The 27,258-nt window shown below is 35.2% G+C and overlaps 1 protein-coding gene across 2 annotated transcripts in view; it reads right to left on the reverse strand.

The window, feature by feature from the left end:
* The window catches only part of TENM4 (teneurin transmembrane protein 4), a 2,813,748-nt gene that overhangs the window by 1,658,199 nt on the left and 1,128,291 nt on the right, over positions 1–27,258 (reverse strand). The window contains exon 9 of one of the 2 annotated variants that reach the window (XM_072794811.1): positions 22,800–22,869. The exons of the other annotated variant lie outside the window; for it this stretch is intronic. The gene's annotated coding sequence lies outside the window, so the exon portion shown is untranslated. The remainder of the gene's footprint in view (positions 1–22,799; positions 22,870–27,258) is intronic. 2 annotated transcript variants of the gene reach the window in all.

Here is a 27,258-nt window from a genome sequence, read left to right on the forward strand (position 1 = left end):
AAGCTGACTCCACTAGGATGGGCAGGCTTTACTGCATTCTCCCAGACACACATGGGCTCTTCCTCCATACTCTATAGGCACATAACATTGAGCCAAGAGGGTTCTTCCTTTTTTGTTACTATTATTTGTTTGATTCTGTTAGTCAGGCCTGTGATTTTGTTCTCTTACCCCATTTTGCTGACAGTCTTGTGGGAGTATGTGAAAACACTGTGAGTGACATGTTTATTTATGTACCTAATCTGGGACGACACTGTGACAAGCAGCAGGGATGTATTTTTTCAAGCAGACTTTCTGCGTCGCTTGTCAGCTCCTTATTATGAGGTGGTTGAGTTTACTGCATTTTTAGTTATATTTGAACGCCTAATAATTCCACAGCACATTAACTATAATTTGTGAATTATATCTATCTTCTAAGAATGCATCACTTTATATCTCTTAGTAAAACAATTCATGTGAATCTACCTACATCAGAAGGCTTCTGAGATTTTATTACCAGGCAGACAATTATACTTATCATCATTTGGCTTTTTAAAGCTCCTCTGGAAATATCTTACCATATCTATTGTCTCTTTCTATCTCAACACTTTGGCCCTCTGGGATAGCCCTTGTGACTTCTTCTCAAAATCATGGCAGTCTAGCTGTCACCTCAAATTCGGTATGTCTCAAACTAACCTCATTATCTATACCTCTCATGACCCTCTGCTCAAACCTCTTTCTTTTGGGATCTCCCTCTTTCAGTTAATGGAAGCTCCACCCTTCCTATTGTCTTGAACAGAAATATTTGTGTCATCTTCAGATCCACCTCTCCAACATCTTCCCCCTATGAATCATTGTCAAATCCTGTCAGTTCTACCTGGAAATGTATTTCATGCTTGCTTTGGACTCAGCCATGGCACAGGGCCTTACCTTTTCTGTTCTGAATTACTGCTACATTCTTCCTCTGGCCTTTTTGTCCCTAGCTTGAATTTTGCCATGTTACTGACATAAAAAGCAGTTCATTACAGAAAAGTTGGGAAACACAAACCAAAAAAGTAAAAGTAAAAGTAAGCATTGCCCAGATATCTATTACTAGAGATAATCACTGCTATCATTTTGGTACATATCCTTTCAGATAAAGATAAACATAAATGTCAATATAACTATGCATGCAAAACCTCTGATATAGATATGTATTACATAATGTTATGTTATTATAAACTATACCTTTAAATGACTAAATCTGAATTACTGAATGACGTTCATAGAACTCATATATTTTGCCACTCTCTTGCTTAAAAATCTTCAATGGTGTCTTGCTAACAAGAATGCATTCCAGAACTCAGCAAGTAATTAGGCCCTGCAGAATTGGCCTGACTTACTTCTCTGACCTCATTTTCTACTACATTTACTTAATCCCATGGGTCTATTTGCTGTTCATTTAAAACAGCAAAAGCCACCCACTTTGGAGCCTCAGCATCTTTGCTGGATTTGAGTCCTAGTCCCTGACTTGTCTGTATGGCCCCTGACATTGCCACCTATCAAAATTCTCCTTGGGCTAGATGTAGCCACTCTAACTCCACTTGTTTTGAAAAAGTTTCACTGATTTGGCCTATCAGAATGGCTGAACTTCCTTTAGAGTTTTCATAGATCTTTTGAGCAGGTACATATTACATATATATTTCCTTGTGGGATAAACTAGAAGCCTTTGAACCATAAGGCTTGATTCTATATCCTACTAGTTGTGCTATCCTGAAGGACTTAATCTCTCTAGGCCATAGAAAAGGGCCAACTAGTGCCATTATATAGATAGGGAAATGAAGGTGAGAGAAGTAAATGTTTTGCCCAGGGCAGCCTGGGTGGCTCAGAGGTTTAGCACCGCCTTCTTCCCAGGGCATGATCCTGGAATCCTGGGATTGAGTCCCATGTCGGGCTCCCTACATGGGGCCTGCTTCTCCCTCTGCCTTTGTCTCTGCTTCTCTCTCTCTGTGTCTATCATGAATAAATAAATAAATAAATAAAATCTTTAAAAAAAATAAATGTTTTGCCCAGTGTCACACAACTGATTAGAGTTGGAACTGGCAATCATTATCTCTTTGATAATCAAAGCCTATGACTGGCATGTTGTGCCAATTCTATAAGTTTCTCTCTCTTAAAGGAAACTGGTATAGGTGCACTCCGAAGAGCTGTTCAGGGATTTCACTTCATACTATAACACCTCATTTAGTGAGCATGAAGAGTGCTATATTAACACACTGAATTAGTTTCTTGGGCTGCCCTAACAAGTTAGCATAAACCAAATGGCTTAAAGCAATAGAAATCTGTTATTTCACATTTTGGGAAGCTAGAAGTCCAAAGTGAAGATTTGTTCAAGACCATGCTTTTCTGAAGGCTCTAGATAAGGATCTTTCCTTATCTCTTCCTAGTTTCTAATGTTTGTCAGAAATCCTTGGCATTCTTTGGCTTGTTTTTCAATATATGCCTGCTGTCACAAGATCTTTTACATGAGTCATGCGTTTACATGGCCTTCTTATAAGGACACCAGTTACTGGCTTTAGGACACTTAATAGAGTATGGCCTCACCTTAACTTAGTTATATCTTAAAAAAGAAAACAACCTATTTTCAAATAAAATAATATTCATAGGTACTGATGTTTAGGATTTGAATGTATCTTTCTTGTGATGGTAGATACTGTTTAAAGGTATTTACCTATATCCCTTCATATAAATTTGTACTTTCATTATTGATTCATTTGACAAGATCAAGTTTCCAGGCAATGGGTAGACCTCTATAACACTTCTACTAGGTAAGAGAACAAATACTAATATGTCATTACTGTTGTCAATTAATAGGAATGGGCAGTAGATAGGTTTGTTTGTTTCTTTTCTATTTTCTTATAGAGAAATTTACTGGCTAAACCTGACATTATGCAAAAGACTGCAATGATAGAAACAGAAAGTTAAGGAAGGTGGATGAAAAGGAAAAGAATAGTAGACAATATTCAATTTATCAAGGCCAACATACTGAAATTTTAATTTTAATCTATAATTTATATAATATACCAGTGATAGATAGATATATATTTTTAAGGTTTCCTATAGTGTCATCTCCCTACATAATTTGTTGTTGTGTTTTTTTAAAGAAAAGCAACTGCTTATTACTGCTGGTTTTCAAATTACCATAAGTCATTTGTCCAGTATTTTTACCTTATATCTGATAACCTGGGTTTAAAATATTCACAATAAATGAAAATTTATAAACACATGCACTAAATTTGTTTTCATAATAGCACACACATACCTACAGCAATTTTAATAATTCTTTCAGATGCAGGTGTTCATGTTTGTGGCTGACTGCATTTACTACCTAATTCCACCCATTTCAGATCAGCACCTTGGCCTTGCTTCCTTCTCTATTAAAGCAGTTGCCCTAGAGAACTGACTAGCTCTCATCCCCCATAGCTGTACCTGTGTTCCCATGCTTCTCTGCCTTTGCTCAATCTTTGCTACACTCTCTTTTCTGGCCAGAGAAATTTACATATTTCTAGAGCAGAGAGACAATGATATTTCTCCCATGAAGACTCTCAAGAGAATTTACCACTCCATTTTTTAAATTTTATTAGATGTTTCTATTTACACACGGATTGAATATTTATTTTACTTTGTCTTAATTACAAAGAATTCATGACAGGGTTTGTAAATCTCTATAGTGCCTAGGATAGAGTTCAGCACGTGCCTATTTGCTCCTCACTTTTACCCAAGAGAAAGTTCTGATTTTGTTGACTAATAAAAAGACAAATTCACTCAGGGTTAGGAGTGATGGTCGAGTGGTCGGTTAAAGGCTTGTCATGTTCTAGGCACAGTGCAATATACTGGGGCTATAAAAAGATGAGTAAGAAAATGTTTCTGATCTCAGGAAGATCACAGTCATATATCGGATTGCTCAAATAACTGACATAACAGAATAATAAGAGCTCAAATGCTGCACATATAGTGTCCTACACATATAGTATCCCACAGTAATCACATAAGAAGCACACATGGGAGTATCTACATCAGTCTAAGGCAAGAACACTACAAGAAAATCTTGAGCAATAACAGACAGGGAACCAGGACAAGGAGGAAAAGTAGATAAAGGGCATTCCAACTATAGGAAAGAGAGTGAATCACAGAGAAGCATGATAGATAACAGAGTGCTCGAAAAACTGTAAGCCCATTGCAGAAGAGACTTGGTGACTTGATTTTTCCCCCCAAATAGCAAAGTAGTACAGAAATCATTCCATATTCAGATTCTTATTTACCTATAGGATGTGCATATGTCTAAATATGTGTGTGCAGGAAAGCAGGTGATGTGCTTCCCTGTGATTCTACAGAGTAAAAATACACAGGAGAGTGGAGGACAAAATGTCCATTATGGTTTTTTTTTTCACCACAAGAACAGTCTAACAGGAAGATTTCCACCAGGCATCTGCCACCTTTAGTAAATTTTTTGGAATGGTTACAAAAATGCATATCCAAGTCATAAAGATTTAACGGAATATTCTCCTGCCATTTATAGTAATGCTACCAAATGACAAGTTCAAATTACTTGTTGTGATTACTCTTCATCTGGGCAAAACACATGTTGTAAAGTATGCACAAGATCCAATTACATCGATTGCAATGACACAGAATAACAACACCAGAAAAAAGGTAATCACACACAATACACACACACTGTTTAGAATTTTCCCAAATGCATTTTTTTCTTTTTTCTTTCTTTCTTTTTTTGTTACAATCTGCTCATCATTTGGACTCACAACTAACTCTTTGCTCTGATTTGCTTTTTCATAATGTGCAAAGTAACAGCTGACTGGTCAAAATGGTCAATAAAATAAACATTCTATTTCTAAACTGTACCCCTCTCCTTGCCATTATGCCTACATATTTGGCCACTAAATAGACTTTTTTGCCTATGTGTCCTCAAAATCACTAAGTGCAATTTAGAATTCATTACCTGCCCTGATTGTCCCAATACTTCCAACTCAAAACTAGCACATTCAACAGTGTTCTCAATCTCAATTTACTGCATTACTACTTAAACTAGAAACTTCTGAGTCTCTCTCCTACCTACATCTATTAGGACACCAAATATTGTTAATGGTATTTGATAGATATACCTTATGTTTATTATCTTTTTCCAGTCTCCAATTTACTGTCTTATTCAGGTCCTCATCATATTTTATCAGGACATTGCAAAATGAAATATATGTTTAAGTGAAGTCATCATTCCATTTATGTACTTGCTTTCTTCTTTGGTGGCATTATTATCAACATCATGCAGGAGCTAATGATTGTGTTAGATGTTGTCCCTTTTCCTTCCTTTATCTATAAACAAATATGGTGATATGGTAACTTCCTAAATATCCCTGATATCTGTTCATGTCTTTCAATCTCATTTCTGCTGCTCTAGTTCATATTTTCAATATTTGTCACATGAAATATTGCAAATGAATTGATCTTTCACTCACAAAGTCTCCCCTAATCTTCCTAAAATTAAAAAGTTCTTTTTGTTTGTTTGTTTTTCCCCACAATGAATCTAAACAGATAAGAACTGTGGACTTTCAAAAATCCAAGAAATTACAATCTAGGAGATATGAGCTGAGATTCAGCATCAATATTTTTCACAACTTAAGCAGAGGATCGTGGCCTTGCTAAGGCAGGAAGCAATAACTGCAAGTTGGGGCAGCTGGAATTTGTAAGAGAGAATACCAGGATAGAGATACACAAAGTAGCACTAAAAATAAGGATAGGAGGTCCTTTACTCTTTGGCTAAATACCAAGTTACACATGTGTATAGTGAGATTTTTCAAGGCCAGGAAGAGAACAGCTACTAGAAAGCTGCAAGGTAAGTAGAAATCCCTCTGACAGTACAATATTGAAAGATACAGACATTTTGAGCAGTCCAGATGAGTAACTCTCCTGAATAACCCAGGTATTGAATTTAGGACTCCTCAAAAAAACAAAAAGCAAAAAAAAAAAAAACAAAAGAAACACTTTTTAGAAAAAGAGTTACATCGGTCTTATAATAAGGACTATGGTAGAATCATCTTCACAAAATTTAAAATCAGAGTTTTTTAATGAATCAAGCTGATTTCCAGTAAATTATGTCAGAATAAAAATCAACAGTTTCCAAGGAAAACCAACAAAATGTAAAATATTTTCAATATAATACCCACAATGGTCAAATACAATAACAAATTATTTGACACACGAAAAAGCAGAAAAAACATAATATTTAAAATTTAAATTATTTAAATATTAAAAAGAGCAAACATAAATATATCCAGAGATGTTAAAATTAGCAGAAAAAGACTTTAAAGCAATGAATAGAAAATATGAACAGAAATGGAAACTATCAGAAAAGAGAAAAATTATAAAAGTAAAGCACACAGCATCTGCAATGAAAAATCCTTAGTAAGCATTTACCATTAGATTGGACACTTCAAAAGAAAATAGAAATAAGCTTGAAGACATGGCAATAGAAATTCTATAGACTAAAGCATAAAGAGTAAAAAGACTGGAGATGGGAAGGTGGAGGGTGGGGGAATACATCCTCATTCATCTGTTTGAAAATACCTAACAGCCAAAATTTGTGATGGGAGTACTAGAAGAGAATGAGAAGCAGGAAAATGTTAAAGAAATGATGAAAACAGCTCTTCTGGGGAAGATGGAAGAGTAGGAAGACCCTAGACTCACTCTGCCCCACAGGTACAACTAAATAGCACTCACATTAGTGTAAATAACCCAGAAAACCACCCAAAGATTGGCAGGATAGACTCCACAACTAAATGTAAAGAAGAGACCACACTTGAAGAGGAGAGGAAAGGCAGAGACACAGTTGGGAACTAAACAGACTTGTGGGACTGTCTGAGGGGAGGAAGGCACACCACTGGCACAGGGAGAGGAGAGAAAAAGGCCCCCACAGCTGGGAAAGATGAATTCTCATAACATTTGGCTTTGAAAACCATAGAGGCTGAATTTTGTGAGTTGTTACAACCAGCACGACTTAAAAGATGGGATTCAAAAAAAAAAAGAAAAGAAAAAAAGCAGCTCAGCTCTGGGTGAGCAGGTGGGCTAGAGGAAATGGAGTCCCTACCCTTGGAGATACAGCATAGAAGCAGAAGGTTCAAAGGCACCTGGGGCATATGGAAGGGTTATTTGGAAGAAATCACTGGGAAACTCCTCTAGGAAGAAAGGAAATGTCAGATACCATTTCCCTCTTCTGCCTCCGGCCAACATAAACACCTACCCATCTGCTGGACTTGCTGCTTAACTTGTCAGTACCCTACACTGTGCTTTACCAATCCACTTCTCTGAACAGCCTGCCTCAGTCCAGACACTGCAGTACCCCTCCTGCAGAGGACTGATAGTACTCAAAGCTTGTTAGCACCATCACTGTACCCCATTGCTCCCTGCGCTATGCTTCTGCAAATCCACCCTCTCCAATACAGGGTGGTGCCACAGGTCTGGAAGTAAAGCCCCTACAGTGGCCAGCACCACTCAAGGTTACTTCTGCCTCAGAGAGAGGGAAAGATAACCATATATATCAGTCAGACGAGGGGACCAGTAGTGGGCTGGAGGCAGACAACTGGTCTAACTGCAGACCCTGCCCACCAATAAAAGCTTCTCAGGTGACAATATAAGGAATGTGCCTTGCAGTTTGGTGCTATTACACCTCTGGCAAATGCCTGGTCTGAATCAAGTCAAGTCCAAGGAATCCTTAGATTGGCCTACTAATATCATAGGGACTAAATACTGCCCACAGTAGGCAAATAAAGCCATTGAAGACAACTAGACTGAAGGAAAAAGCAGCTCAGCCACAAAAGCACAGTGCACACATCACATATAGAACACACTCCTGAGATGCCAGGATCTGGTGAAAGAAACACCACATAGCAGGGTACTACAAGATCTCTTTTATTTATTTATTTATTTTTAATTTATGATAGTCATACAGAGAGAGAGAGAGAGGCAGAGACACAGGCAGAGGGAGAAGCAGGCTACATGCACCAGGAGCCCGACGTGGGATTCGATCCCGGGTCTCCAGGATCACGCCCTGGGCCAAAGGTAGGCGCCAAACCGCTGCACCACCCAGGGATCCCTACAAGATCTCTTTTAGATAAAGACACTACTTTCAGGTGCAGGAGACAGCTGTCATTCCTAACACAGAGAGACAGACATAGACAGTTTAGACAAAATCAGAAGGCAAAGGAATATGCCTGAAGTAAAAAATAGGACAAAACCACAGCAGGAGACCTAAGTAAAACAGATAGAAATAATATGCCTGATAGAAAATTTAAAGTGATGATCATAAAGTACTGGATCTGAGAAGGGTGCAAGATATCAGTGAAACTCTTAATGAAGAGTTAACATGAAAAAGAACCCATCAGAGATGAAAAATACAATAAATGAAATTAAAAATACGTGAGATGGACTAAATAGAGAGTAGAGAAGCAGAGGAATGAATTAGTGACCTGGAAGACAGAGTAATAGAAAGTAATCAAGCTGAGCAAATGAGAGAAAGAAAGCTATGCAAAATGAGAATAGACCTAGGGAACTCAGTGACTTCATCAAGCATAATAACATTCATATTATAGGGCTCCCAGAAGGAGAAGAAAAATAAAAGGAGGCAGAAAATTTATTTGATAAAATAACTGCTAAAAATTCCTGAAGCTGGGGAATGAAGCATATATCCACATCCAGGAAACACAGAGATTCCCCCAAGGAAGTTCAAAACCAGACACATAGTAATTAAGATAGAAAAATGTAGTGATAAAGAGACAATTTTTAAAGCAGCAAAAGAAAAGAAAGCAATTACATACAAGGGAAGCCTCATAAGGCTATCAGGGGATTTTTCAACAGAAACTATGCAGGCCAGAAGAGAGTGGCATGATAAATTCAAAGTGCAAAAAGGGGGAAAAAAAAAAAAAGAATCTGCAGCTAAGAATACTCTATCCAGCAAGGCTATTATTTAGAATAAAAAGGTAAAGTTTTTCCCAGACAAACAGAAGTTAAAGGTATTCAAGCCCTCTAAGACAGCCTTTCAAGAAATGTTAAAGGGAAGTTTGTGAGTGGAAAGGCAATACGTTTGAATAATGGAAGTAGGAAGCAAAAAAAGCAGTAACAATAATTATGTCTGTAAAAATAATGAAGGGACTCACAAAATAAAAGGATGAAAAATATGACACAATATGTCTAAAATGTGTGTGGGGGGAGAGGAATAAAGAATGGGTTAAAACTTAAAATGGCCATCACCGTAATATAGATAGCTACATGAAGAAGCGTTATATATAAACTGAACAGTAACCAAAATAAAAACGAGTGATAGACACACAAAATATAAAGAGATAAGAATCTAAGTATATCACTAAAGAAAGTCAACTAATTATGAAAGAAGAGAACAAGAAAAGAAAGGAACAGAGGAAAACTATAAAAAACTACTATAAAACAGGTAAGAAATCGACAATAAATACATACCTATCAATAATTATTCTGAATGTAAATGGACTAAATGCTCGAATCAGAAGACATAGGGTGATGGAATGGTTAGAAAAGACAAGACCCAGGATGCCTGGGTGGCTCAGTGGTTGAGTGTCTGCCTTTGGCTCAGGGTGTGATCCTGGAGTCCCGGGATGAAGTCTCACATTGGGCTCCTAGTGAGGAGCCTGCTTTTCCTTCTGTCTATGTCTCTGCCTCTCTCTCTCTGTGTTTCTCATGAATAAATAAATAAAATCTTTTTTTTTTTTTTTTTTTTTTTTTTTTTTTAAAGACAAGACCCATTTATATGCTGCCTATATGAGGCTCAGACCTAAAGTAGAAAATAGGTCTGGTTGAAAGTAAAAGAATGGAGTTTTTATCATGCAAATGGATGTCAAAAGAAGGTTGGGGTGGCAGTATTAATATTGCACAAAATAGATTTTAAAACAAAAAAACATAACAAGAGGCAAAGAAGGACACTGTATAATCATTAAAGAAACAATGCAACAAGAAGATAAAGCAATTATAAATATTTATGCACCCAACATGAGAGTACCCAAGTACTTAAGGCAGTTGATACCTCACTTATATCAATGGGTAGATCAAACAAACAGAAAATCCACAAGTAAACAGTAGCTTTCAATGACACATTGGCCCAGATATATACAGAACATTCCATCTTAAAACAGCAGAATACACATTCCTTTCAAGTGCACATGGAACATTCTCTAGAATAGATCACACATTAAAGACTTGCAAAACAAGTCTTAACAAATTTAAAAAGATGAGTCTTTCCATGTATTTTTTCTGACTACAACACTATGAAATTAGAAATCAACCACAAGAAAAAATCTGGAAAGAACACAAATACACAGAGGTTAAATAACACACTACAGAATAATGAATGAGTCAACTAAGAAACCAAAGAGGAAATCAAAAATACATGCAGACAAATGAAAATGAAAATACAATGGTCTAAAATCTTTGGGATGCAGCAAAAACAGTTCAAAAAGGGAAGTTTATAGCAATACAGGCCTACTTCAAGAAGGAAGAAAACATTCAAAAAGCAACCTAATTTTTTACCTAAAAGAGCTAACCTAAAATATGAACAAACAGAACCCAAAAGTAGTAGAAGAAAATAAATAATAAAGATTAGGAGAGAAATAACTTAAATAAAAACTAAAAAAAAAAAAAAAGAAAACAAAACAAAAACAAGAGAACAGATCAATAAACCAAGATCTGGTTTTTGAAAAGATAAACAAAATTGATAAAACATTAGCAAGATTTATCAAAAGAGAGAGAACTCAAACAAGCAAAATGGGAAATGAAAGAGGAGAAATAACGGACACCACAGAAATACAGATTATAAGAGAATATGAAAAATTATATGCCAACAAATTGAACAACCTAAGAAAAATGGAAACATATCATCTTCCAAATTTGAATCAGGAAGAAATAGAAAATTTGAACAGATCTATAACCAGCAATAAATTTGAATTGATAATCAAAAAACTTACTACAAGCAAAAGTCCACTGGTAAATTCTACCAAACATTTAAAGAGTTAATATCTATTCTTCTCAAACTACTGCAAAAACCAGATGAAAAAAGACTCCCAAATTCATACTAAGAGGACTCAATTAGCCTGGTACTAAAACCAGATAAACACACCAACAAAACAAAACAAAACAAAACAAAACAAAACAACTATAGGTTAATATCTCTGATGGACATAGGTGTAAAAATCCTGAATCAAATAATTCATTAAAAAATAATTCACCATGATCAAGGGGGATTTATTCCCGGATGCAGGAGTGGTTGAATATTCACAAATCAATCAGTGTGATACATCGCATCAATAAGAAAAAGGCTAAAAATCATATGTTCATTTCAACAGGTGTAGAAAAAGCACGTGAAAAAGTACAATATCCGTTCATGATAAAAAACCCTCAAGAAAGTAGGTTTAGAGGGAACACACCTTAACACAATAAAAGCCATATATGAAAAACCCACTATGAACACCAAACTCAATGGGGGAAAACTGAGAACTTTCCCTCTAATATCAGGAACAAGATGAGGGATCTCTCATCACTTTTGTTCAAACTAGTACTAGAGGTTCTAGCCACAGCAATCAGACAAGAAAAAAGAATAAAAGACATCCAACTTGGTAAAGAAGAAGTAAAACTTTCATTATATGCAGATGACATGATAATATATATGGAAAACCCTAGACTCCACATAAAAATTACTAGAGTTGATAAATGGATTCAGTAAGGTCATAGCATATACAATCAATGCACAGAATCTGTTGCATTTTTATACACTAATAATGAAGCAGCAGAAAGATACATTAAGAAAGTGATCCCATTTACAATTGCACCAAAAATAATAAAATACCTAGGAATAAACTTAACTAAAGAGGTGAAACCAAGGCAAGCTTGTCAAGCAAAGGCTGAAACCTCATTTCTCAGGAAAAGATGTCTCTTGAAAGAATTCAAAAGCACCAAGATATTGAAACCAAAGAAATTTATGCTCAGAGGTAGCTTCTAATAAAAGAGAGAGATTTGCTAAGAGGCAGAGAAGCAGAGCTGAAGCAATGAATTGAAACTTTTGAATTGGCTCAGACGCTACAAGAAGAAGAAAATAAAAGCATAACTGACACATTAGCAAGCAGGAGCTGAATGTAAAGAGAGTTAGGAGAGCTATAACTAGAAGTTCAGGAATGAACTTCTCAAGTATCAACCTGAAGTGAAAGACTGCTCTATCACCAGAACTATCAGGCTGATTGAAAATGAAAGGAAGAATAAAGAAAAAGCTGCACATGTGCAAGAGAAGCTCACAGCTATTAATTCAGAAAAGGAAGAACCTAATCACTCTGTAAATGGTGTCAAAGAGCTTGAGCTTGAATTAGTCTGTCAAAGACCAATCTTTGGCAATAACAAAGCAAAACTACCTGCTGAAAGACAAGGTAAAAGAGATGAGTGACTATTTGTTACTGAAAGAAGGGAAACTAGAGCTTCAGGCACAAAATTAATTACTTAAACAACTGTAAGAGACTAGAGATGAAAACATGTATCTCCTAAACCACAAAGCTCAGCTATCTCCTGAGCTAGTGTCTTTTTTTTTTTTTCAGAAAGAACTGAAGAAAGCAATGTTATTGCATTTGAGCATAAGCAGTTCAAAACCCAAAAACAGGCTCTGCAAAAAGAACTGCAAAGTGAAATTGAACATTCTGACCACTGAAAGCCCAGATCCTTGATTACAATGACTCCGTGAAGAAGTAACCTATACAGGTTACCAGCCAGCCCTAGAGAATGAAGTGTACTGCAACCCAAAACAGTCTCTGAGCAATCATTCTGTCAGTGGACTACTGAGTGGCAAGATGGTGGTACCTTGTGATGGTGATATAAGTGGGGATTTCTTGAAAAATCCTCTCTCAAACAGGAAAGGCTGATGGCAGTTATACCAAGGATCACAAGCTATGAAAGAAATTGAAGATGACACAAACACCTGAAGAGATATGCCCTGCTCATGGATTGGAAGCACAAATAACTGTCAAAATGTCTATACTACTCGAGGAATCTACAGATTTAATGCAATCCCTATCAAAATACCATCAGCATTTTTTCACAGAACTTGAACAAGAAATACTAAAGTAGAACCAAAGGAGACCCTGCATAGCCAAAACAATCTTGAAAAGGAAAAACAAAACCGTAGGTATCAGAATTCTAGATTTCAAGTCATATTACAAAACTGTAGTAATCAAAACAGTATAGCACAGACATAAATATAGATACACAGTTCAATAGAACAGGACATAATGCCCAGAAACAAACCCACAATTATATGTTCAAGTAATCTTTGACAAAAGAGGCAAGAATATGCAATGGAGAAAAGACAGTGTCTTCAACAAATGGTGTTGGGAAAACTGGACAGCCACATACAAAAGAATGAAATTAGGCCACTTTCTTACACCATACACAAAAATAAATTCAAAGTGGATTAAACACCTAAATGTGAGATCTGAAACCATAAAAATCCTTCCAGATGTGTCTTCTAAGGCAAGGGAAATAAAAGCAAAATTAAACTACTGGGAATTCACCAAAATAAAAAGCTTCTGCACAGCAAAAGAAAATCAAGAAAACTAAAAGGCAACCTACAAAATGAGAGAAGATATCTGCAAATGACATATCTGATAAAGGGTTAATATCTAAAATATATACATAACTGATACAACTCAACACCCAAAAAACAAAGAATCCAATTAAAAATAAGCAGAAGATATGAATAGACATTTTTTTTCCAAAGAAGACATGCAGATGGCCAAAATACACATGAAAAGATGCTTAACATTGCTCGTCACAAGGGAAATGCATATCAAAAGTCCAATGATATATCACCTCACACTTGTCAGAATGACTAAAAATAAAAAACACAGGTAGAGATAACTTAGCAAGGATGCAGAGAAAAAGGAACCCTTATGTATTGTTGGTGGAAATGTAAACTGGTACAACCACTGTGGAAGACAGCATGGAGGTCTCCCAGAAAATTAAAAGGAGAATTACTCTATGATCCAGCAATCACACTACTGGGTATTTATCCAAAGAGTACAAAAACACTAATTCAAAAGGGTATATGCACCCCATGTTTATTTTTTACTGTGGTATTATTTACAATAGCTAAGATATGGAAGCAGCCAAAGATAAGCTAAGCTATCAGCAGCCACTGATAGATGAATGGATAAAGAAGTGGTGTGTGTGTGTGTGTGTGTGTGTGTTGGTATATTACTTAGCCATAAAAAAATGAAATCTTGCCACTTGCAACAACATAGATGGAGCTAGAGAGTATAATGCTAGGTGAAATAAGTATAGTCAGAGAAAGACAAATACCATATAATTTCACTCATATGTGAGAGACATGCCAAGAATTAGACTTTTAACTATAGAGAACAGATTGATGGCTACCACAGGGGAAATATGTGGGGAAATGGGTATTAAAGAGTACAGTTGTAATGACAAGCACTGAGCAATGTATAGAATTTTTGAATCACTATATTCTTCCCCTGAAAATACTACAACACTGTATATTAGCTATACTGGAATAAAATAAAAATGGAATAATATGAAATGAAATAAAAATAAAGTGTAATTCAAAAGACCCTATTTTCACCACATCTGATGAAAAATATTAATAGATCTAATAAGCTCAACAAACCTCTGTGCAGGAAAAATAAAAGAAAATCACATCCAGGCATATCAGAGTCAAACTGCTGAAAACCGGTGATAAAGTATAGTAGTAAGAAGAAGAAATTGCATTATATATACATGAACAATAATAAGAAATATACTGACTTCTCATAAGAAATAATTTAAGTCAGAAAATTATGGAATGTTCTTCTTAAATGTTAAGAAAGAACAAATCAATCTAGAATTGTACAACCAACAAACATCCTTAAAAAATAAGTAAAACCTTAATTTTTTTCAGACAAACAAAAGCTGAAGAATTTAAAGATCTGCCCTACCCAGAGTACCAGAGAAAGTTCTTGAAACTAAAGAAAAACAATACCAGGGGAAACCCAGATCTACACTAAGGAATAAAGATCACCAAAATGGCACATAAATACATGCATGTATGTATTTCTCTAAAAAAGATAATTGACTACTTAGGGAGAAATTATAATGTATTATGAGGTTTAAAACATATATAGAACTAAGTATAATGTCAATACAACAAAGGACAAGAAAGGAATAAATTGAAATATACTGTTATAACCATCATGTTATTCATGAAATGGTATAATATTAATAGTTGGTCAATTATAATAAGTTATATATGCATACTATAAAATCTAGAGTTATCATTAACAACATAAAATATAGAAAAGGGTACTTAGAAGTCAATATGAAATTTGTAATAGAATAATATTACTTACTAAAAACACTTGTAAATATATAGGAAAAAATAACAAAAGATGTGGGACAAATATACACAAATTGGTTAAAAGAATGCAAAAAGATAGACTACACTAACATTAATCTGAAGGAAGCTGGAGTGACTGCTCTAATGTCAAACAAATAGACTTTTAAGCAAAGAATATTATCAGCAATGAAAAAATGCCCTATAATGATAAAGAGGCCAATTTATTAGGGACCGTGAAAAAATTTTTATCCATCTAAAAATGGAGCTTCACAATTCATAACACAGGAGAAGACAAATCCGAAAGAAAAATAAAATACGCAAATATACATAATTACAGTAGGAGACTTTAAAAATCCTTTTTTAGTAATTGATATAACTAGTAGCTCCCAAAATTCAGTAACTTTAGAGAACATTAGAACATTATCACCAAACTTTTTCTAATTTACATTATAGAACATTTTACCTAATAGCAGCAAATATGTGCTCTTTACCAAGAATGAATGGTTAACTAAGAAAAGTAATATGCTATGCCAACAGAGAACTCTAAGAAAGTTTTAAAGGATACCAAAATAATATAGAGTGTGTTCTCTGATCACAACAAAATTACATTAAAAATCAAGACCAAAAAACATTTTGAAAATTCACAACTATTTGGAAACAATGCAACATACTTCTAAATACTCCATGGAGTGAAAAAATAAATTATAAGGTAAATTAGAAAATATTTTGAGTGAAATGAAAATGAAAATATAACTTATCAAAATGAATGGAATCCACCTAAAATGAGTTTTTTGCTTTTTAAAGATTTTACTTATTTATTATTTGAGAGAGAGAGAGAGAGAGAGAGAACACAAGCAGGCAGAGCAGCTGGCAGAGGGAGAAGGAGAGGCAGGCTTCCTGCTGAGCAGAGAGCCTGACTCAGGGTTCCATTCCAGGACACTGGGATCAGAATGTGAACTGGAAGGCAAACACTTTACTGACTGAGCCACCCAGGCATCCCTAAAATAAGGAGCTTTTAAAAAAATTGCTTTTACTAAAAAGAAAGCTCTCAAATCAAAGAAATAAGCTTCAATTGAAAAATATAGATGAATAGGTCAAATTAAACCCAAAATAAGTAGAAGGAAGTAAAACTAAATAAGAAAATTCAGAGTAATAAGTGTAAACACAATAGAAAAATAATATCAAAGGCTGCATTTGGAAAATATATATTTAAAAAATGCAAAGTGGTCAGTAAAATAGAAAAAAATCCCAAATTAAGAATATTACCAATGATAAAAAGACATCACCACTGGATTTATAGGGATTATAAAGACATATAAAGGTAATATTAGTCAAATTGATGCTGATAATTTTAAAAAATCCTAGAAGAAATGAACAGTTCTCTTGAGGGATACGAATTGTCAAAATTGATGTGGGAAGTAACAGGAAATTAAAGTAGTGTGAGCTTAAGTTAAAAGTTTTTAAAATGAATTTATAATTGAATTATCTTCTGGAAAGAAAACTACCAGACCAGTCACTTCAATGGTAAATTTTATCATGCATTCAAATAAAAAAATATATGTAACTAAGTTTATTCAAATATTCCACAAAATAGAGAAACAACTTGCCAACTCAATTTATAAACTACCCTGATATCAATATATATATATATTTTATTTATATATAAAAACCAAAGAATGATATTCATCATGAACACAGGTGAAGAAGACTTTGAAAAAGTATTAACATATCAAGGGACTCCTGGGTGACTCAGTGGTTGAGCATCTGTCTTCACCTCAGGTCTTCATCCTGGAGTCCTAGGATGGAGTCCCACATCAGGCTCCCCCCAGGGAGCCTGCTCCTCCCTCTGCCTATGTCTCTACCTCTCTTTCTGTGGATAATAAATAAAATTATTTGGTTAAATAAATAAAATCTTAAAAAAGAAAGAAAGAAAAAGTATTAGCATATCAAATCCAAATCACAGAATTAGTAGGTAAGGGTATTAAGCCAGCTATTTTAAAGAAATATGTTCAAGAAGGTAGAGAAAAGCCAGAGTATGAAGAGAAGAGAAAGGGAAGATATTTAAAAGGAGTAAAATAAAATTCCTAGAATTGAAAAATCCAACACCTCAAATGAAATATTCATTGGATAAAATTAACTGCCAATCTAATAACGAAAAAGACAGAGAGAGACATAGAAATGGAAATTTTCTGCACTGAAGCATAAAAAAAGTAAAAAAAAAAAAATTCACTGAAGTAAAGTTAACAGAGGATCAGTAAGCTATGGGACAGTATTAAGTGACTAAACTTAGATATAAATGGAGTCCCAGAAGGAGTGGACAGAAAAAGAACTGTTAAAATTTAACATGTATTCATTACAAAAATTATTGGCAAACTGGGGTTAGAAAGAAAATTTCTCAACATGATCATGGGCATATATAATAATCCTACCAATAATATTATATGTAATAGAACAGTATGAATATTTTCCCTTAAGATCTCTTATTACCATTTCTATTTAAAATCATACAGATGTTTCAATCCAGTATAAAAGGTAAGAAAAATAAAGGCAAGAGAAAAGTTCAAATATTCACAGATGATATGAGTATGTTTACAGGAATTGATAAGAAACATACCAAAATACCCCTACCAGAAGTAATAACATGAGTTTAACAATATCACAGGAGGCTAGGTTAATTAACAAAAATCAATTACATACCTATAAGCAAATGGAGAGCAAAATGGAAAATGATTATCATTATCATACCATTATCAAACAAAAGCTACTTAGAAATTAATTTACCAAAATATGTGGAAACTTTACATCAGAAACTGCAAAGTTCTATTTGGAGATTGTTTTAAAAGACCCAGCTATGTCATTAATCTATCATGTCTATGGGTTACATTACTAAGATTATTTTGTTATTATGATACCAATTATTTCTAGTTTTATCTGTATATCTGTGTCTCTATCCTCCATCTATGCAATGTTAATCAAAATTCCAGCAGGCAGTCTTGTAAAAATTAATAATGGATTCTAAAATTTGTATGTAAAAAAAAACTTGAATAATAAAGACAGTATTTTTTTAATTAAAAAAAAAAGTTGGAAGACTAATAATGTTAACTTCCAAACTTACAGGAATCAAGACCAACCTATAGTAATCACGAAGTGTTAGCAGAAAGAGATTATCAGTTAATAGAATTTCATAAAGAAACCATTAATAGACCAACTCTTATAGATGATTCATTTCTTGTAAAGTCACTGAAGCAAACCAATGAAGGACTATCTTTTCAACAAATGATGCTCGTGCTCAAATAACTGCACTTCCATAGAAAGTAGAGGGGGACAACCTTGATATCGACCTCAAAGTATACCCAAAAATTATTTTGAGGTTAATCATATACATAAACATAAAAGCTAAAATTCTAGAAAAATATATAGGAGAATATCTCTGCAATCTAAGTATACACAAAATTTATTTAGATACCCTAACCACCAAAATTATACCTTTATATATTAGACTTAATCAAAATTAAAACTTCTGCTTAATATAAGATTTTGTAAAGGAAATAATAGATAATTTATAGTTTGGGAAGATATTTATAGAACATATTTTACAAAGGAGTTGTATCACCAACATATAAAGAACTCCTACAATTAAATCATAAATAAAGACAGATAACCCAATTAAAAATGGGGCAAATATTTATACACATCAAAAGGACATAGAAATGACAAACACATGAAAAAGTACAAAACATCATTAATCCTTTGGGAAAAGCAAGTTAAAACTCAAGTGGGATACCACTATATACCTATTAGAATGCTAATTTTTAAAAATAAATCAACACTAAATTTTCATGAAACATATTTCTAGTTTGATAGTCAAAATGTAAAAGTTATATCAATTTGCAAAATTCCCTAGCCCTATTCCTTCGCAATACCAATCCAAAGTGTTTATCCAAAAAGAAATGAAAATATTGACGGAGACCTCACTGAAACTTCTATACAATATAAATCAACTCATCACAGTTCTTAAAATGCACTGTTGAAGGACTTTCCTTATGAGTAAGCCTTTGGCATTATGACTCCAGATTCTCTTATTCAAGTGATTCCCCTGAATGAGCTTATTTAATTTATCCAATTGCCACTCCTATTCAATTAGAGAGTGGCAAGTGATAACAAACTGGACCAGAGTCAAGGCACTCCTGGCTTTATCAAACCTGACTTCTCATATCTGATGGATTCTACTGTATACTTAAATAACTGGAAGGAGTATTCTCAATTCCGTAAAAGCTGGTCACATATTCCCTATTTCCACATTGGAATGGATACCACTAAGAAGAATAAGAAGCTACTCTATTTTCAGAGAAGTAGGGATATTATCCACTGTGTTTAGAAATATTGCAAGATCCCTCCATGTGGCTCCCCACATGTGTGTGCACATGTGCACATGCACACACACATGCATTTGAGAGGTTTATTGGTTGTGTTCCAGCATCCATCCCACTTCAAAAGTTTGAGCCTGTCATATTAATCACAATCTATTTGCCATTGATTGTTTATTATGGGCATATATCCCAATCCTAGTATGAGATATTAAAAAAAACAAAAATGAAAAAAAAAATTAAAAATGTCTACTGGGGCTTCTGGAAAACGATTCAACATTCCTAAGAGATACAGGAAGAAATATCCATATATGATATATGGACCTTCAGAAATCATTTTAGTATGACAAACATAAAAGTCACACTGAATGGGGCAGCCTGGGTGGCTCAGCGGTTTAGCGCCACCTTCAGCCCAGGGAATGATCCTGGAGACCAGGGATGGAGTCCCATGTCCGGCTCCCTGCATGAAGCCTGCTTCTCCCTCTGCCGGTGTCTCTGCCCCCGTCTCTCTCTTTCTGTGTGTTTCTCATGAATAAATGAATAAAATCTTAAAAAAAAAAAAAAGTCACACTGAATAGGCAGAAAGGAGAGATGGAAAGGACATTGGACCTTTAAAGTGCTGTTGCACTACAAAATGAATTAAGATTAACACTCTTCCTATCTCTGATCTTGTAGTAGGTGGGGTGATTAATTTCCCTATCTGTACAGTTGTTTGAGTCAGGTTTTCCTGTTCCTTGTAACTGAAGGCTTCCTGAGATATACCAACACAAAGAGACAATGGTCTAAAAGTTAGCTACATTCTGAGTTTGGTGAGCTTTTGCAAATTAGCCCCATGTTTGAGCCATCCTGTCCTGGATCATTACTTTTCTGACCAGTGAAAGGCAAAATGGTGCAATAAAAAAAAAAGACAGGGATTTTGAGTTGGGAAAATCTGGATTGGGCTTGGTGCTGCTATAAACTACCTTGTGTGACCTTGGAAAATAATACCATTGCTAAGCCTTAGCTTTTTTAAAAATTTTCTATGGGACATTTATAGAGATTAACAGCACAATATATGTAAAGTATTTGCACAAAGTCTGGCAAAGAATAGGTGCTAGAAATGAGTTGGCTATTATTAACATGGAGAAGAAAATCATCTTAGTGTTCAGGTAACTGACTCATAAGTGGGCTTCAAATAAATAGCTTATTTATTTATTTATTTATTTATTTATTTATTTACTTATTTATTTATTCATGAGAGACACAGAGAGAGAGAGAGGCAGAGACATAGGCAGAGGGAGAAGCAGGCTCCATGCAGGGAGCCCGACATGGGACTTGATCCCCGGTCTCCAGGATCACGGCCTGGGCTGAAGGCGATGCTAAACCACTGGGCCACTGGGGTTGCCCTAAATAGCATTTTTAAAGAGTGGAGTCTATCTGCTCATTTTTTGTGGGCAAGAATAGAATATTTCATTGAGTAGATGGGATCAGAAATAGATACTAGGCCAGGTAAGTATAAACATAATCAAATAACAACAACAAAACCAATAATGACAACACAATCATTCCATATATTGAGGGTCTGAGCTATTTAAGTATTAACTTCACTTTACAGATGAGAAGAGAAAACTAAGGCTTCAAGCCGTTAGGTAGTTCAGCCAACATCACACAGCAATATGTGACAGATTTATTGTTCATTCTAGTGCTCTCTGGCTTCAAACCACTTGTAAAACCTAATCTAGGTTGCTGGTTTTGTTTGAGGTGCATGTGCTTTATCTGAGACTAACCTTCACCAAAATGTTCACCAATGGAAAACCTTCTCAATTACTCTTGATATAATTATTTATATACTCCTTCCATAAAGACAACTTAGGCAAATAAAACAAATACAGCAGAAAAGGCTTTCCACCTGACTTAAGATAACTACAGTTTGGTGGTACAGGTTCTTTTACTAAAGAATTCTTTTGCTCAGCTGTATGTGAATTCTGACTCTTCTAATCACAAAGATGTCCTAATATAGATGCAGAAGGCCTATTTTTCTTAAGTTTGTTCCCCACCCCCCACCCCGTAATGGAGAAAAAAAATGAATTCCCATTGACCCTTTTAATCAGTCAGGTCAAATCAGATCTATTGTTAAGGTGGCTTCGAGCCTTCATTATTTTTAAATGAATGCCAGAAAAGAAACTTTAAGCCTCCAATAATCAGACCTCATTATGGATTTTTCCTAGCAAATTTCACCAGAAAAGGAGGGTCAGAGATTTTTCTTTATAAAGTGACCAAATGAAGATCATGACAGGCTTAAATGCTGGGATTTAACTGCTTTCTTAAACACACCACCTGCTTTAACTGCTGGTTGTGGTAAAACTGAAACAAACTTCCTTCTTCTCTGACTTCGGTAAACATTCATTCCCTGGCCCAGTGTGGTACAGAAATTTGAGTTGAGTAGATTTCTTGAACAGGAAAAATTCATTCATTCATTCATTCATCCATCCATCCATCCATCCATCCATCCATCCATTCATACTAAGAACCAAACACACAGCTGGTTAGCCCACATACTGTAAACAGGAAAAAGCGAGAATTTCAGAGAGTTGAAAGAGGCTTTCTTCTGGGTCAGTGACAGAATATGTTCTGCAGTACCTCATATTAATCACATTCATTCCATTCTTTGCTAGAATAGAAATAGTCAGCAGGCCACCAATAAGGTAGCTACTGTTATGGAACATCTCTATTGACATCCAGAAGTGTTAAAATGAAGATTGTTCTCTTCCTCCTACACAGTGTGCATGTGTAGGGAAATGTGCGTGGATTTCCTTGAACTCATGTTCATGAATGAACTTCCTACTCAAAGTAAACAAAATACTTCAAATGAAGCAAATATTTGAAGAGAGAGCTAAAAAAAAAAAAAAAAAAAAAAAAAAAAAAAAAAAAAAAAAAAAAAAAAAAACCCCTCTACGTTAAAAGAGATGACGTCTGCAGCAGGACAGGCACCCGTGACTTTTAATAAATATTTTCTATCTTGGCATCTCTCTTTCTCTTACCTTTTTTCCATCTACTTTTTTATGGCCATTTCTTCCTTTGGATGGGATTTAGGCTCTGAGTGTGGTCAAACTGAAACAAAAAACAACAATAACAAAAACTTCCCCTCTAATACCTGAAACGAGAAAAGTGCTTAAACCCTGAGCTTCTCTGGCATGATCTTAAACTACTCAGAACTATTCCTATATGGTGCTTAGTGGAATGAATTTCGTGAAAAAGGAAAAATACAGAGTCGTATTCATCTGAATAGCTAATTCATCTCGGAATCAGTTCCCATGCTAGAAACTGAAGGAATGAGGAACAATTAGATATGTCTCCATACCTCGAAGAGCTCACAGCTTAAAGAATACAGACATGAATATGACTGTATGCAAATGCAAATGTTTCAGTTGTGGTCATTGTGTTCCAGGCTCTTTTCTAAGCATTTTACCTACATTAAAATAATTTATTCTTGGTGCCAGTCCAAAGAGATAGCGCACCATCACCATCACCATCACCATTTATAGAGAAAACGAGGTAGGACAAAACACAAAGGCATGCAGGGTTTAAGTAACTGCAAAGGTCACAAAGTAAGTGAGGCAGATGAAATGTAAACCTAGGGACTGTGTTCTCAGCCAGTAGGTTAGAATACCATATTACCCCTTAGTTTAGGAGAGCACGGATTGTACCTAACAATGATCTCTACCACTAAAACAAAGTAAAACCTCTCTCTACTCAACATACTTCAGCTTTGTTTTCCTTCTTTTTTTCTTTTTTTAAAAATATTTATTTATTTATTTATTCATGAGAGACACAGAGAGAGAGAGAGAGAGGTAGAGACACAGGCAGAGGGAGAAGCAGGCTCCCTGAAAGGAGCCCGATGTGGGACTCGATCCCAGGACTCCAGGATCACGCCCTGGGCCGAAGGCAGACACTCAACTACTGAGCCACCCAGGCATCTCTCCTCCTTTTTTCAAAGCCTCTTCCTTCTACTTTTCACTAAAGGGAAATAAAGGGGTTTCATTTTGTAACTCAGTTAATCCTCTTAACTAATTACTTCCCCTCTTCTCCTTCAATCAGGCTGAATTATTCTTTGAGATGGCACTATTAAGATCCACAGGTCCTAAAAAAAAAAAAATTAATTAAAAAAAAAATCCACAGGTCCTTTCTGGCAGAGATAACCTGGCCAGAAATATCATGGTAAAGAAGCCAACGAGACTACTAGTGTGTTCTTTTTATGAGGTTGGGGAGGGAGAGAGGCTGAGCTACTCCTATCTCTACCTCTGGCTAGCCGTATCTATATATAAGATCTTGACCCTGTAAAATGGGCAGAAGATACGTGCCATAGTGCCTGGCACTTAGCACTAGAGAAGCAGAAGCAATTTTTGTTATTTACAGCTCCTTCCAGTCAAGGAGCTGGCTTAGCTCAGTTTTTTCTTTACTTTCTTACCGAAGCCCCAACTTTTGTTTACATATGAGCTTTCCAGGAAGGATTTCTGGCATCTGAATGCATGAGTGCCACATTCTAACTCCACATGTACATAATTTTAATATGAGCTTCTTAACTTTTCTTCTTCTTTTCTATTTTCCTTCTAAAGAAGGAACTGTCATCAGCATTTAACTCCTGGAAACTGGCTTGTGGGTCTACCCACTAATAGCTATGCTGAAAATGTTGCTTCTGAGGTCCCTTTGACATTTCAAGGTACCTTCCAAAAAATTAGAGAGATTGGTGGTTTAGTGGAAAAAGCTTAGTTCCCTCCAGCTTTTAGAGACTTAATGATTCAGTGAAGATGCTGGGCAGGGTTGAAATGTGAATATGACTGGAAACCTGGAATGTCCCTGCCATCTTGCGGGTAGCAATTCAGGGAATTATGAAAACACACAGTGTTGTCACCCAACCAGGACACAGGACAGGGACCGGGAATGGTATGCAGACTACACAAGAAAATGTATATGTAAGTACCCCACTGCTGAGTTTCTCGAAATGTGGATGGTGGACCACGTACAGTAAAGTCACCCAGGAATGCTTGGGACAAATGCAAATTGTTTGAGTCCACATCAAGCCTGCAGGGTATAATTACCTGGGAAGTGGGGTCCAGGACTCTACATTTTACGCAGGTTGCCAGGAGATTTTTCTATATAATCAAGTTGAGATCAATAGTAAAATGAGAAAGAAACAGGAATAAGTTTTAAATATAAGAAATTCAGTTCTAACTGAAGCTGTCAGTGTGCTACGAACATCTTCACATTTAATAAGGACTCAGTATGACATAATTACATTAATCTTTGCTTTTGATGAGGAGACAAAGTCACAGAGAGATTAGGAAACTTGCCAGAGGTCACAAAGCTTATCAGTGGTGGAGATAGGATTGAAACCCAAAGAGTCTGACACCAGAACTTGTTTAACACTATAATAAACTGTCTTGTAGAGGTAGACACATATAATTCAACCTAACACATTGTTATTGAGTAAGCACTATATGTAAAAATACCAGGAGTTTGTTTGTTTGTTTGTTTTGTTTGTTTTCTGGAAGGGAGAGGTAAAACAAAACAAAACAAAACAAAACAAAAAAACCAAGAAAGCAAGATACAGACACACAATCCAGTGTAGTAACTGATATGCACAAAATGAGTTTCAATACTATGATAAATGATGTGCTTTGTAAGAAAAATTAACTATGCAGTGATAGCATTTCACTTTGTTGGTGTTATTGTTTTAGACTATTAATACTAATAACATACATTGAAGTTCCAGCTTCATAATATAAGAAACGAAGTGATGCAAATTCCCTTATTACTAGAATCTAAGGCATGGTGCTGTGTGAAGTCCATGGGGCATTATGTTAAGTGCTTTGAATTCAAATCTTGGCATCATTTAACTATTTTGAGTTGAACCAAGTTACTTGACATCCTTAAATCTCCATTTTCTCATTTGTAAAATGAAAAAAACATACTCACCCACCTTGCTTTAAGACTGTTATAACTATCAACATGTGTTAATGCAAATAAAAATGACAATAACGACAACCTTCATAAACTGGTGTGTACCATACATAAGGTTGGTGTTGCTGAATGGAAAACTCCTTGAGAATAATAACTAAGACTCATCTAGCATTTTACTCAGCATAACACTTAATGCTTACAAGACACTTAGTAAATATTTGCTATGTAAATATGATCACCTAATCATCTGAGTGGCTTTAATAGATTTATGAATAACCCAACATGTAAGAAATAAATTGCATCCATAAAATTTATTTTTATGAAGTGTTCCTTACCTGCCTTCCAAAGAAAGCTGTAGAGCTATTTAAAGTGACAAAGTCAGTGTTTACTTACTGTGAAAATAAAAATTGTTTTCCTTCAGTGCTTCTATATATTGTACATTAATTTGGAGAACAACCACAAACCTTTCTCTTGGAACTCATTTTCCCTGTCCCAATAAATATCTAAATCTTTGGCTTTACAATAAATTGATATTTTCTGACTGTGTATAATATGCATGCCCCTGATAAATGAATAATTAAGAATAGTAACAAAGAAGGGAAAAACAAGTGAAAAGAAAAAGCTAAAGGGGGACGAGAAACTATAAGATTTGTATTCCATTTTCACACACATATACATATACGTTTTGTTCTTTTGTTATAATCTAAAGTTTTCTCAAGATTTTTTTCTGCTTTACAAAGGAAAGTCAAATGATCTGACAAAGTGATATAACCAGATGTGTGTGCCCTGCAGAAATGTTTAAAAGGTAGATCTTCATTTAAGAGCAGGAGACCTAAGAATTCAAGTCTGCCATATCTCCTCCCGATATTAATCAAGGGACTTCTTGATTACTTCTTTTTGTCCTTCATTTTTCCAGTCTACACCATCCCAGCCTTGAGTGGGAAGAAGTAAGGTACTGAGGTCCTTTGGAGTTCTAGCTTACTAGAATATCTCCAGAATATACAGATAAATCTACACTAATATGACCTATTTTACCAGTATATGTAAATCAGATTTTGCCAAATCATTTGGTTTTCATATATATGCACACACATACATACACACATACATCTCCCACCTTCCCAAAGTGGCACATTTCTGTTAAGGGAAGACTGAAGATCTAAGTATCAGAAGAAAGAACAGCATAGGATTTAAAGACTCTCATGTCTGTCCATTAATTTATTTGTTCATTCGATATACACTTACTGATATGGCTGCTGTCTGCTGAAAACATAACAGGAAGTAAAAGTCTCTGGGTGGGAAATAGTCTTATGGGGGAAAACACATAAAAATGTGACAATATCAGACAATGACAAGGTGATGTGATGAACAATACCACTGCAGCAGAAGTTCTTCTGAAAGCAAAGAATCACAGAAACTAGTCTGAGTGGTCAGAAAAGGCATTAAAGAAGAAACAATGATTAAACCAAAGTCTAAGGAATAAGTAAAAATAAGCAAGCAAAGTTACACTAATCAGACTTCAAATCCTGATTTCCCTAT

This window comes from Canis lupus, chromosome 23, assembly GCF_048164855.1.
Source record: "Canis lupus baileyi chromosome 23, mCanLup2.hap1, whole genome shotgun sequence".
In the NCBI taxonomy this organism is placed as follows: Eukaryota; Metazoa; Chordata; class Mammalia; order Carnivora; family Canidae; genus Canis; species Canis lupus.